Raw genomic sequence first — 12,173 nt, 5'->3', positions numbered from 1 at the left:
GATCTTAATATACAGAGATTTATCGGCCATGCATTCATGAGTCATGTGATTTTATTACCTGGCTAGATACTGTGTACAACACAAACCAATACCAACATATATACTTCCACCTTACGGAAATGGCAATCTGATTATTAAACAGTTAATATTGTGATGTTTTGATCTCTTTTGTACAACAAAACAAATGTGATTTCATATTGCACCAGTTGTTTACAATTTTACCTAACAGCAAAACTGTATAAGGACTACAGCATCTTGTTAAAACAGACGGTTTTATATCTGCATTGTATACATTTTACATAGGATTCCCAAGTACCACCCTGTACCATGCTCACTGGCGCTCGTTCCTAGGTCTTCCACATTCTGTCTCTCTCGTTCCTGCTCTCCCCCCACCATGCACACACACACACACACATGCCACCGGCTGGTGTGTCAGACTGCCAGGGGAAACAGCTCCCTGGTAACGCTGAGCCCTGGCACCACTCCCAACGCTCCCTGTCTCAAGCTGTGTTTAACACCTTCCAGTCTGGACTTGCTTGGGCACTTTGATTACAAAGGAGAAAAGAGACAGTGGTGGCCAGACCAGATATTTCTCTTGGTCATATGTCTGCTAACGAATAACAATAAGGCTGGGCACAGTGGCACACTATCAGCAAAAATGTGAACAAAGGACAATAAAGGGCAATATTAACTAAGCTGTGCTATTCCACAAGCGCTCTTCTAATTCCCAAACACCATCACAGCACACCGATTCATAATAACAGACTGAAAGAGTTCTAAAAAGAGAACATGGGAGGCATATGTGGTATAAGAATGACTGTTTATGCTTTTAGTGCACAGATCTCTATGTGTTGCATTGTGACTTAAAGTGACACTGTCGGGGCACTCCCATCCCCCTGCCCGAAATATTATTTCATATATATATATATATATATATATATATATATATATATACAATCTTTATTAAATACTAATTTTGACTGTTGGAATTTTACTGAAATTCCAAGCCAGTCAAGCAATCTACAGAGTGAGTAGGCACTACTTTGTCCCTCTATTTCTCCTCCGCCTGACTTTTTTTAGACTCCAGGTAGAGTCTAAATGTCAATTCCAAAAGCCATCACCAGAGACTGCTGCAGGGAATTGTCTGTATCTTACAGGATCCTCCATACACCTCAGTGCTGTACTCTCGCTCATGCAGTGACGTCTGCTCCGAAGACAACCAGACAGATCAAGATGGCTGAGCCCTCAAAGGACTGGTTCAGGTCAGTAAATCCTACCTTTACCTGCCCCTTGGACACTGACCCCAGCGCCAATGTCGCCGTCGGGGGCACTTTGCGAATTCGGCAAAGTGGTGAGAGTGCTACTTTAGGCTAAATTAATTGAGTAGAAGAGAAGCTGTGCTAATGGTGTGTTATATTGAGCAGGATTTTTTTTTAAAGATACAGTTAGGGCAGGTAAGATGTGAAATGCACGGCTTAATAAAGTTGTTTGTCTTTAATCAGTCAATATAAAGATATAAAAATAAAAAAAAGTAGTATTAGAGTTACTCGCAAGCTTTCACCAAACCAAAGATCACTTTGCCTGATAATGCACTGACGTAATCAGAAAATGAATGTGGGGCTGGCAAACCAATGTTATCTTTGGTCTGACAAGTGCATGCTTTCGACCAAGGGCCGAATAACCAGCAGCAATGCAGGTGGAAAAAGGGTGAGGAGACCACAGATTTCCTCTAAATACAATTCAAAATAGATGATTCTCTTTACCCACTTGGTAAATAAAAATATCAGAAAACAATATCAAAGTTGTTCACTAAATCTAGCATTTATCTACTTAATAAATAATTTATCACAGTGATACATTACATATTTAAATTGTATAAAAGGACATTAAATATCTACGTCTCCTCTAGCGCCAACACCACCACCAGTTTGCGTGGTCAGTGAGTATTACAGCGCAACAGAACTTGTTGTTGCTTTATAAATACTAGTAATAATAATTATATTGACATTCAAGTAGCACTTTTGAGTCTGTCTAACGCCCTCCTATCTGATTGGTCAGGCTTGGGAACACTTCTATGACACACTCTTTAAAATACCAGCACACTTGCGCACTAGCATGTACACTCTACAATGAAATTATGCAATGTATCATGCACAGGAACTCTACAGGGATCAAATCAAGGCCGACTCTTGTTTTTACATATAGAATAATAAAGTATTTTAGATTAAGAATCTGTATTTTAGCTGTGATTTGACATGTCTAAAAAAAACAACAACAAAAAAGCACCTCTTACGAAGCGCACACACACGGACACAGCTCCCAGAATTGGAAGCCATAGAAGGATGTGTGCCGTCCAGTATGGGTGATGCTTGTTAAAGTGCCTGTAGTCCTGTCTCCCCCTCTATTGCCCCCCCAAAACCCTTTATCTCACTAATTAGAAGGCATGTAAGTGTAGCTTCAAGCCACGCTTTCAAGCTTCTGGATATGAAAGTCGGTAATCTCGCTTCCCTGCTCTCATACAATAGCACATGCGCATGCACAGTGCTGTCACAATCTCCCATAGAGAATCATTGTATTTAATTATTCTCTATGCAGAATCTTAGGAGCAATGTGGCGAGGACCTAAGGTCGCCAGGCGCACTGCATTTGACAGGCAACCTGCAGGCATGCTTCCAGCATGACGTCACCTGGGGAGGTGGTGGCGGCAGCACCAAGGAAGACTCGGCGATGGGAAAAAAAAAAGGAGAGTAGATAATTTTATTTTAATTTTTTTTTTTTTTAAATACCCGAGAGGGGGGGGAGGGCATAAACTAAATAGCCTCATCAGGGCTGTAGTGTTTGGAATACATATATAAATAACAAAAATAAATGCAGCAGGGAAGCCTTTCTAAAAAGGTACAAGTTTTGGCAGCAGAGCCAGCCTATTTTGCCCGTTATGGCACCTAGTCAATGTTTTCTAAAATGTACATTGTGAACCTTTATTTAGACCTACCAATGGAGAAGTGAACATACACACTACACATGCCCTTTCTACTGCTCCCCAATATGCAATGTGACAATCACCCATCTCCCTCCTCTTAGCATTGTTTACTAGTTTAAATGATGCCTGTAAACAAAGATGAAGACATTTTCACAACTCCTAACAGTTGTGTCAAACAAAAGGGGCATGGAATTATAAAGCCTTTACGTTTACCTGACATCCCAAGGCTCGTCTCAAGACAGGTTCCTGGCTGTGTGCAGAAGAGGGCAGGTAATCTGTACGTTGCAGCGAAACTGGAAGGAGAGACAGAATTAAAATGGAGCTTGAATAAGGATTGAGTACAACACAATGATACCACAAGCAGCTAACACATAACTAGTCGGCCATTTCACGCGTAGTGGGATAAACAGCAGATCCGAATATATAGGCAGGCAATTTGTGGTTTTCTGACTTTGACAAAACTACAATGTGGGATCACAGGAGGAGTTGAGATTCTGTATCATCTGGAGAGCCACATGTCTTCACACCTCTGATTAGCCAGTATTTGCCAATAAGTGAGCCTTTTGTTTTAGCATAAGTGGTTTAGGGGCTGACTGGAGGGGTCGACATTACTGGGAATTTTAGGTTAACTCATGATTTTCTAAGACAGTAAGATTGAAAAATTCCAGCAAAGCATCAAAAATATTAAAGTAAGAACTCTGGACAGGCTTTTTGCAGTTCAGTTCATACTTTCAAATGGCCCTGAATTTATCTAAATTAAAACCAGAGTATCATGCTTCCGGAAGCCACTATAGAGAACATCAACCATAACACCTAAAAACTACATCTGCAAAAAAAATAAAAAAATAAATAAATAAAGACAAATAAAATCAGAAGACTAGATAGCAGAAAGTCACGCTCCAAGAAACTGGAAAGCCAAATATGCCACATTCCAATTAGATACAAAAATATTTGTCATCATCCAGACCTTCAGGATGTAATGTGCTAAAGCTCCTAAATCCAGAACAATCCAATCCTTCTAAGCAGTTGGATTCCACCACCAACCTGTCAGGTTTATACAAGTGCTCGAATCACAGTAAAGCTAGTTCTGAAATAGAATAATTCAGCTATTCAGCTTGTTGAGTTGTCTTGCCACGAAAGAAGATTTGAATTTAGTGTGAATGGTTCTTCTGCATTCATCAACTCTAATGGTCAAGTTTCATAAATAGATATTGGACTATATTATTTGGGGTCTAGTATTTAAGATGAGAGTTGGTGGTGGGGGGGGGGGGGGGGGAAGTATCCCCATTTTTAAAGGCATCAAGTCAAATATTTAGTAACCTTTAACCATTGGAACTGTCCAGGCTAAAAGGTAGCTATGTGGCCACTAATTGCTTATTTGATTAATATTCCAGGTGCAATATTACATGGAAAACTATTTGATGTATGTTTGGCATATAACTACACCTGGGGTTGTGCAGAGCTTCTGTTACATAGTTACATAGCTGAAAAGAGACTTGGGTCCATCAAGTTCAGCCTTCCTCACATTTGTTTTTTTGCGGTTGATCCAAAAGAAGGTAAAAAAAACAGTTTTCTGTCTATACAGCTATAATTAGTGGATATGCTTTCACCCACTCTCAGCAGTAAAATTATTTTTGTATATTCTATGCCATTTTTCACATATTTATTGTACATTTATGATGTATTTTCTGCATTGCAAAATCAATGTCCCTCTGTCTACAGCACGCAAGGTAGTTATTCCATATTTATTGTCATTATTAATGGTCCTAATAACCTAAGGGTGTGCACCTATATTAATTACTCTTACAAATTGCAGAGCTGCCCAGATACTTATAAGGTCTAAACCTTGCACATCAGAAGTAGGCTTTACTATCAAGGGCTTTTATTCGATAAAAGAGATGCCAGCATTCTAACTCATTAGATTTTGATCAAAGAAACCAAAAAACCATGATAGTCGTTTGAAGTTTATAGAACTCTAAACCCAACACTGGCCATTATAGAATATTTACTCAAAAACGAACGCATATTAGGGGGAAACTTTGCCACGTTTATTGGATATACGACGTCTGAGATAGAAAGTTATGGAAATATATATGTATGTCCATTTCGTGATTTTATAGCTATTAGAAAAATCCCTGTCTAAGGCATTTGTTAATGCTGCAGATAATTAGGAAGCTCCATAACAACCATTTAGAGAAGTCCTTCACTAAAATCCAGCCAGGCAAGGCTGGGGAATTCTAGATCGATGACTCAAGACAGAAATTTCAGTAATAAAGCTTAGCTAGAAAATGCAGACATTTCCATTGAGATGGCACACTGGGCAGCCATAGTCAGCCCGTAACAATGTAAAATGGCTGCTTCGAAAAACTTTGAAAGCAACACAAGACAAAAGTAGTCTTGATGGAAATGATGGGGATAGAAATTATATTTTATTACTGAACCCCCAGCAGCCATGTGCGAAATTGCAAGTTAAAACTAGAAAACTGCAACATAATATTCTATTTGTTCCTCTTTCAAATTAGTGTATTGAGCTCAGCAATGGGCTGCGCCTAGTGGTTAAAGACCCAACTGCTTAATGCAAAACATGGCACAATTAAGATAAATGTGCCGCCATATTGGAAATTGAGAGGGTTATCTACCAAAGTGAGAATTCAAGGTAAATTTCAAATTTAAGGTAAAAACATTGTACAAGTCCGCTATGCTTTCAGTTGAACTACTCTGGCCTGAACATTTTAAATTAACTTTTCATTCTTGCTTTAGGAAATAACCCTGTAAATGTTAAAAGTACAAAAGTCTAAAGAAACGCTGTGATCCTAAGTTTCATTTGCCACTGATGTAGACTTTAACTAAACTTTTTAATCTCGGGATGGCCCTGCAGTCCTACCTCTTGACACTAACCGGGGAACCAGAAACCATCATGTCTTAAAGTAAAATTCTGTAAGGAAAATATAGTATTGCATATTGTGTCATATAAGAGTCTATTTGCATATAGGTCTATTTGTGTATCCCTCATATTTATGGGTGCCCTTTGCCCAAAATTAGCAGTTGTATTTAGAGCTTGGCCTTTTCCCAAAATAAGCCCACAAAAAGTATTCTGAAATGGCCAATTCATGCCCGCCCAATTTTCATTTCTCCTGAAGGCCTCCAAATATGGTTCATGGAGGCTATAGGGGATTATCAAACTCACAAAATCCAGTAGAACAATCGTCTGAGATTTTCTGAGATGCTTAAACCAAACCCTAAGCAACTAAAATAGCCTCTAAATTAAATGATCAGCCTGGGACTAGTAACGGTACCACAGCTGGTGGGTTATAGGTCACCTAACTAAAAACTTAAATGTTGGTTGAAAACATTACGTGTGTTATCAAATCAGGAGATGTTTCTACGTATCGCTTGGTGTGAGCTAGTAGATCAAATGTAATGAAACATCAAATGGGTTGATACCATGAACATGTCGAGAGTGAGAGAAACCTTTTGGGAGACGGAAGACACTTGGGAATAAAATAATTAAGTAACTAAAAATGTAAAAGTTTATAAAGTTGAACAGGGTTATACACAGAAGCAAAAATAAAGGTTGTTCTGGAAAAATTCTCCACTTAGATTTGATTTGCGAAAAAGTGGGGTTAAGTGAATAACCCTGTAAGAGGTTCTCTTGTTTCCCTCCCTCTTCATAACCAACTGAATTAGGAGGATAATTAAACTGGGTTACAAACTTTTTACATGATACTCTGCCAGATGAAAAGATGTCTGTCCCAGTTCTCCAGTGCTGGGTGCTAAGAAAACAAGTCTTTGGGTCGCTTTCCAGGGGAATTCAGAAGAGCGTACAAGCTGTTGAAATGTCCTATACACTTCTCCTGCTTCCTGCAACCACAAACCCAAAGTTCCCACCAGACATCTATAAAAACCCCAAATACTTTTCACAGAATCCAATCATTTGGAGGAGTGATTCACAGCTGGGGATTCCCTGGGTCCTAGTAGTCCAGCTGGTAGTGGATAAAGAGGAGACTGTGCATGGCCATGCTAAATTGAGGTGGATTATAACATATTAGCTTTTAATCGCTAATTTAAGGGGAAGTTGGACTTCCCCAAAATAGAATAACTGAACTGTTTAACTAAAGATTTATATTTCTAATGCTGAACATACATCCAGAAAATACTTTTTAATTCTTGCACTTACAATATTTGCTGGCATGCGACTAATTTTTCTTCCTGGTTGATGGCTTGTTTTCCCATTTTATAGGGTTTTATTGATAGTCTGCCTCAGATTAATGGGAGTTATGCATGAAGGGCAGCTTCAGCCATTCTAAATTAGCTGTGTCCCTATGAGTGTGACTGCTGCTGACCTTGGGTAGAACGAGACATGAATCCTAACACTAAAACACTGACACGTTAATCCTAGCTCTAATAAATCATGTAGTATGAAATGACATGACCTCCAGACGTGCTTTATTATGATGTACACAGACAGACGACACAAATTTTAAAATCCTTGTATCAAATGGTCTGATGCGGCCAAACGACACAGTCAAATTGTATCCAAACGAAAAGGTCTGAAGATTGAGAAAGGCTCAGCAAGAGCCAAAAAGAAGTCATGTCGGGCAGGCATTTTAACATGCACCCCAATTTTGTAAGGAAGCATTGAATTTGATTTCCGCAGAGGTGCGGAAAGTGTCCTGTGTGGTCTACCAAGAACAATACAAGCCATGTTGTTTACTTGAATGAACATATCTCTAAAACCTAATATTGGCTAGTATAGGATACAAAACAACAGATAGAGTAGACTTGTTAAAATAAATAAATAAATAAACAAAATAAAACAAAACTGAGCTGGGTTGTCCAAGTCAATTCCTTTTAATCTACACAACCGAACAAATGGATTCACCCATTATTTACCCGTTGGTCTTATTCTTCGAACTAAAAGAAATTTGATTAGGAGGAATTGGTTCAAATTATTTTTTCCCCAAGATGACAGATGGATGGAGACAGAAATACAGCCAAAACAACTTTCTCGATAAAATACGCATTATTTATTAATTTGCGATAAAATTTTACATTTTTTTTTATTTGTATTATTTTATTATTTATATAGCGCCATTATGTGCCTGATGTGTATAAGGTTCCAAACTTGCAAGCAGAGGGATATCGAATTACTATTCATTTTGTCGACTAACAATTTTAGTCGATTAAAATTGTTGAGTTTCAGTAGAACAAAACAATTCAGATGACTAAAATATGACAAACTAAAATGGCTTTTTAGCCAAAAGACTAGGACTAAAACTAAATTGAAATTTACCGCAAAAATTAATACTGCATCGTACGTGATGACCCAGAATACATATACTGCTATTTCAATTAGCGATGTCAGCATGACAATTATAGCCAAAAAGAAGGTAAAAAAAAAAATAACACTTCCCAAAAGGATTGTATCAAGAAAAGACAATCACATCAAGAAAACCTTCATTAAAATGTACAGCATCAAAAGATCAATATAGAAAAACTCTAGTCATGGTGGACATGATCATGAGAAGTAAATTACGTTTAAAACCATTTACCATTCTAGATACCTTTCTTATCCTGTATTATCAATATAATTATGTGAAATGACACTCACAGAAACCTAAATAAGAGTTTAAGGGACTCCTGCCTTATTGGGACACTATAGTTATCAAAAGAACTTTAGCTTAATGAAGCTGCTCAATACTCTGTCATTTTGGAGTTAAATCACTTTTTGTTATAATTTAAGTAGCCCTAGCCACACCTACCTGACTGTTACTGACACAGCCTGCATGAAAAAGAAATCATTTTCAAACAGATGTTAACTCGCTTTAGAAGTTTTTATCTCCTGCACTGTAAATTGTGCTTTAATCACACACACTAGACTATTAAGAGAGCAGGAGATTAAAAAAAAATAAAAATAAATCTAGATTAAACAGACTGTGCAATACAGGAACCTAACTAGGTTATTTTTCAGGAACTGTTTAGGAAGGTTGTGCAAGTCATTTGTAGGAAGGTGTGACTAGGGCTGTATAAACAATAAAAACATATATTATAAAAAATACTATCGAGCCCCCCTGGACCCTGTAAATATAGCAAAATCTTACATTTACTCCAGTCTGAAGCTTCTGACTCTGCCCCTGTTATGCCTGCTTGTCTGACATCATCAGTGATTCTTTCAGCCAATTACAATGCAGAGCTAGCACAAGTTTAACACAGCCCTGGCCAATCAGCATCTCCTCATAGAGATGCATTGAATCAATGCAGCTCTATGAGGAAAGATCTGTGTCTCCATGCAGAGGGTTGAGACACAATGTCATTCACACTGTGCAGCACTGCCCCAGGAAGAACCTCTAGCACGCTTCGGAGGAGTGGCCAGTGGAGGTAACCCTAGGCTGTAATGTAAACACTGCATTTTCTCTGAAAACACAGTGTTTACTGCCAAAAGCCTTAGGGGAATGATTCTACTCACCAGAACGAATACAACAAGCTGTAGTTCTGCTGACTATAGTGTCCCTTTAACTCCTAAATGGCAGAGAATGGAGTAGTGCAGCGACATGATCTCTACACCACAGTGGCTTCATTAGGCTAAAGTTGTTTTAGTGCCTATAGTGTCCGTTTAAATTTTCTAAGTAGTAAAACAGACAAGAACTTGGCAAACAGCTCACAACGTTTCAACACTTCTAGTGTCTTCGTCAAGGCCCTAACTCTGGTGTTAATCAAGCATCCTCCTGATTCATACAGGTTTTAATCAAAATCCACAACCAAACAATTACAAAATAAATTGACGAATCAAATCGTTCAAGTGTTTTTTTTAAAAGGCTTTCGATTTGGACAAATCGATTAGTTTACGGATAAAACAAATTGTTGCACATGTTTAATACAATAACATACATTCGATCTCATAAGACAAGGTTGATGGACACTATAATTCCATTTCAAAAGCTTTTTCATTTTTAAAATATTATACATAACGGATTTCAGAGCTATTATAAGGTACTTCTTCGATCCTGGCTGGGGGGTGGGTAAATTTTTTCGCCTTTTTTCACAGACAATTACAATTATTGCTGGATAGTATAGTGTAATTCATTGAAAACAGCATGGTTCTGTAGAATATGTTTCAAATAATAATTTCACAAAGGGACGTGTTGGCCTAATTGCACCCGAGCTGTGATAGTCATCTGGTGACAAACTCAGTATTATCACTTAATTTAATTCCGTTCCAGCTCTTGCGGCGCGCCAGTCATAATCATATTAACCCACTGGGATGTTGGACTGCTTGATGCAAATGTATAGAAATCCATCTAGAAAGTCGAAAATCTAGGGCAACTAACTCATAGCAAACGTGGTTGTGATTAATCACACGTTCAAATTGCCATGGCAGTTACTATAAAGACACAAAGGTGAATTTAGAGTTCAAGCATACCATATGCTGAAACTTGTGAATTGTAGAAATATTAAATTTAACTTTAAGGTTTCTAAAAAAAGAAAATCCACGTACCATGACCACTACAGTCCGCTGTAATGGTCCCAGGAGGACCCCATCCATGCATGTAGATTCTCCGTGCAGAGGAATCCACTAGCTCGACTGAGAGCATCAGCTGAGTGCTCTCAGCAAATTAGGCTGGTCCTGTAATGGACCTGCTTAGCTCAGTGCAGACTAAGAAGGAACAGGTGCACTGGGGACAAAGTAAGTTGCCAAGCTGTTCTGAAATGGTTTGACCGATTACTCTGGGAGGGCACATGGCTACTGCTGGCACCATAACCCATACAGTAGTAGCTGTAATGAATATGATGCTTGGAGTATTCCTTTTAGTTTAATACGCCAACATTACGCCTACAAATGTAGCCACCATGTTGGTAGCGTAAAGGGCCACCAGACAATCAGATTCCATAAGTCAGCTTAAAACAGTAAAGCAAACAGCTGGCATTACAACTGGATCTCTCAGTTTCTCCACTGTGGAGGCAACCATCTTTTAATTGTATTGCAATTTGTAAGCCATCTGTAACACTTGATAAAAAAAATAACAAGGATGCAGAGATCATGTGAGATCAGCTTCCAATTAAATTAGGCGATTTGCCGAGTCGCCCCCCCCCCCCCAGCACTTCACTTTGCAGGGAATATGAAATAGTTATTTTATCACAAGATATAAACTGGCGTATGAAGATGTATAGACTTTCATATCTTAGGAAATAAATTAACCAATTTTAACATACACATACAGAACACAAGAATTCTAGTACCTTAGCATCATAAAATGGCACATGCTGTAAAAAGAGTCCACTATACCCGGACTGGTTTCTAACTGGAGCCCTTAAAGGAAAACAATCCCATTTAAAAATGGTTACTTCCTGATACAAGGGCAATTTAATTATTGGATCTTATTTGTCACATTTACTTAGAGCACAACATAATTTGCTAGAAATATTCCTTATCCCACACATATAGGAGCTGGTAAATGTAACAAAAATAGATTATAAGCCGGTGATCAGAGGACTCACCTGGTGGTCATGTCCATTTGTATCCCCCCAAAAAAACAATTGCAAGGCCAATGCTTCTCTTAGACCTGCAGCCTAGCTGTTCTTACCAATATCTCCATTGATAGATACAAACATTGTTTAACTAAACTTCTGCTCAATGCAGAGATATATTTGATCCATCTGCTCAATGAGGACAAAAAGAGGGCACCAACCAGGGCTGGATATTCAATTAGGCAGAGTAGGAACCTGCCTACAGATGCCTGACCACTAGAGGGCGCCTGTTTTCAGCTCTTATAATGTGCTCTTTTGAGCTCAGGAAGGCTGGTCGGAGAGAAAAGTATCAGGAGCCCAGGAACCTTGAGCCCAGTGTAGTCTGTAGTCCAGTCAGCCTTAAGAACAGGAAGGGATCCCTTCCCATCTACCCACTAGTAACCTGTCATACAGGAATGCCTTGCAGGGGAAGCTTTATCAGTTACACACTGTAAAACCGGTCCTGCAGCTCTAATATCAGTCATCTGACTGGTCTACAAAAGCCAGGGTGAGCAATTTGCAAAATAACCAGTCAACCTCCAGAACTTAAAGCCTAAACATGACAGTAAACCCTTTACCTCGGGGGGCACAAGGTAGATCCCCAGATGTGATAGAACTACAACTCTCTTGATGCTTTGCGTACATTTAGAATGCTTTTGACAAAGCATCATGGAACCCGCAGTTTTAAA

Source organism: Pelobates fuscus, chromosome 11 (assembly GCF_036172605.1).
Source record: "Pelobates fuscus isolate aPelFus1 chromosome 11, aPelFus1.pri, whole genome shotgun sequence".
NCBI lineage: Eukaryota > Metazoa > Chordata > Amphibia > Anura > Pelobatidae > Pelobates > Pelobates fuscus.
The sequence above is the reverse complement of the archived record's forward strand: the minus strand, read 5'-3'. Positions refer to the sequence as shown.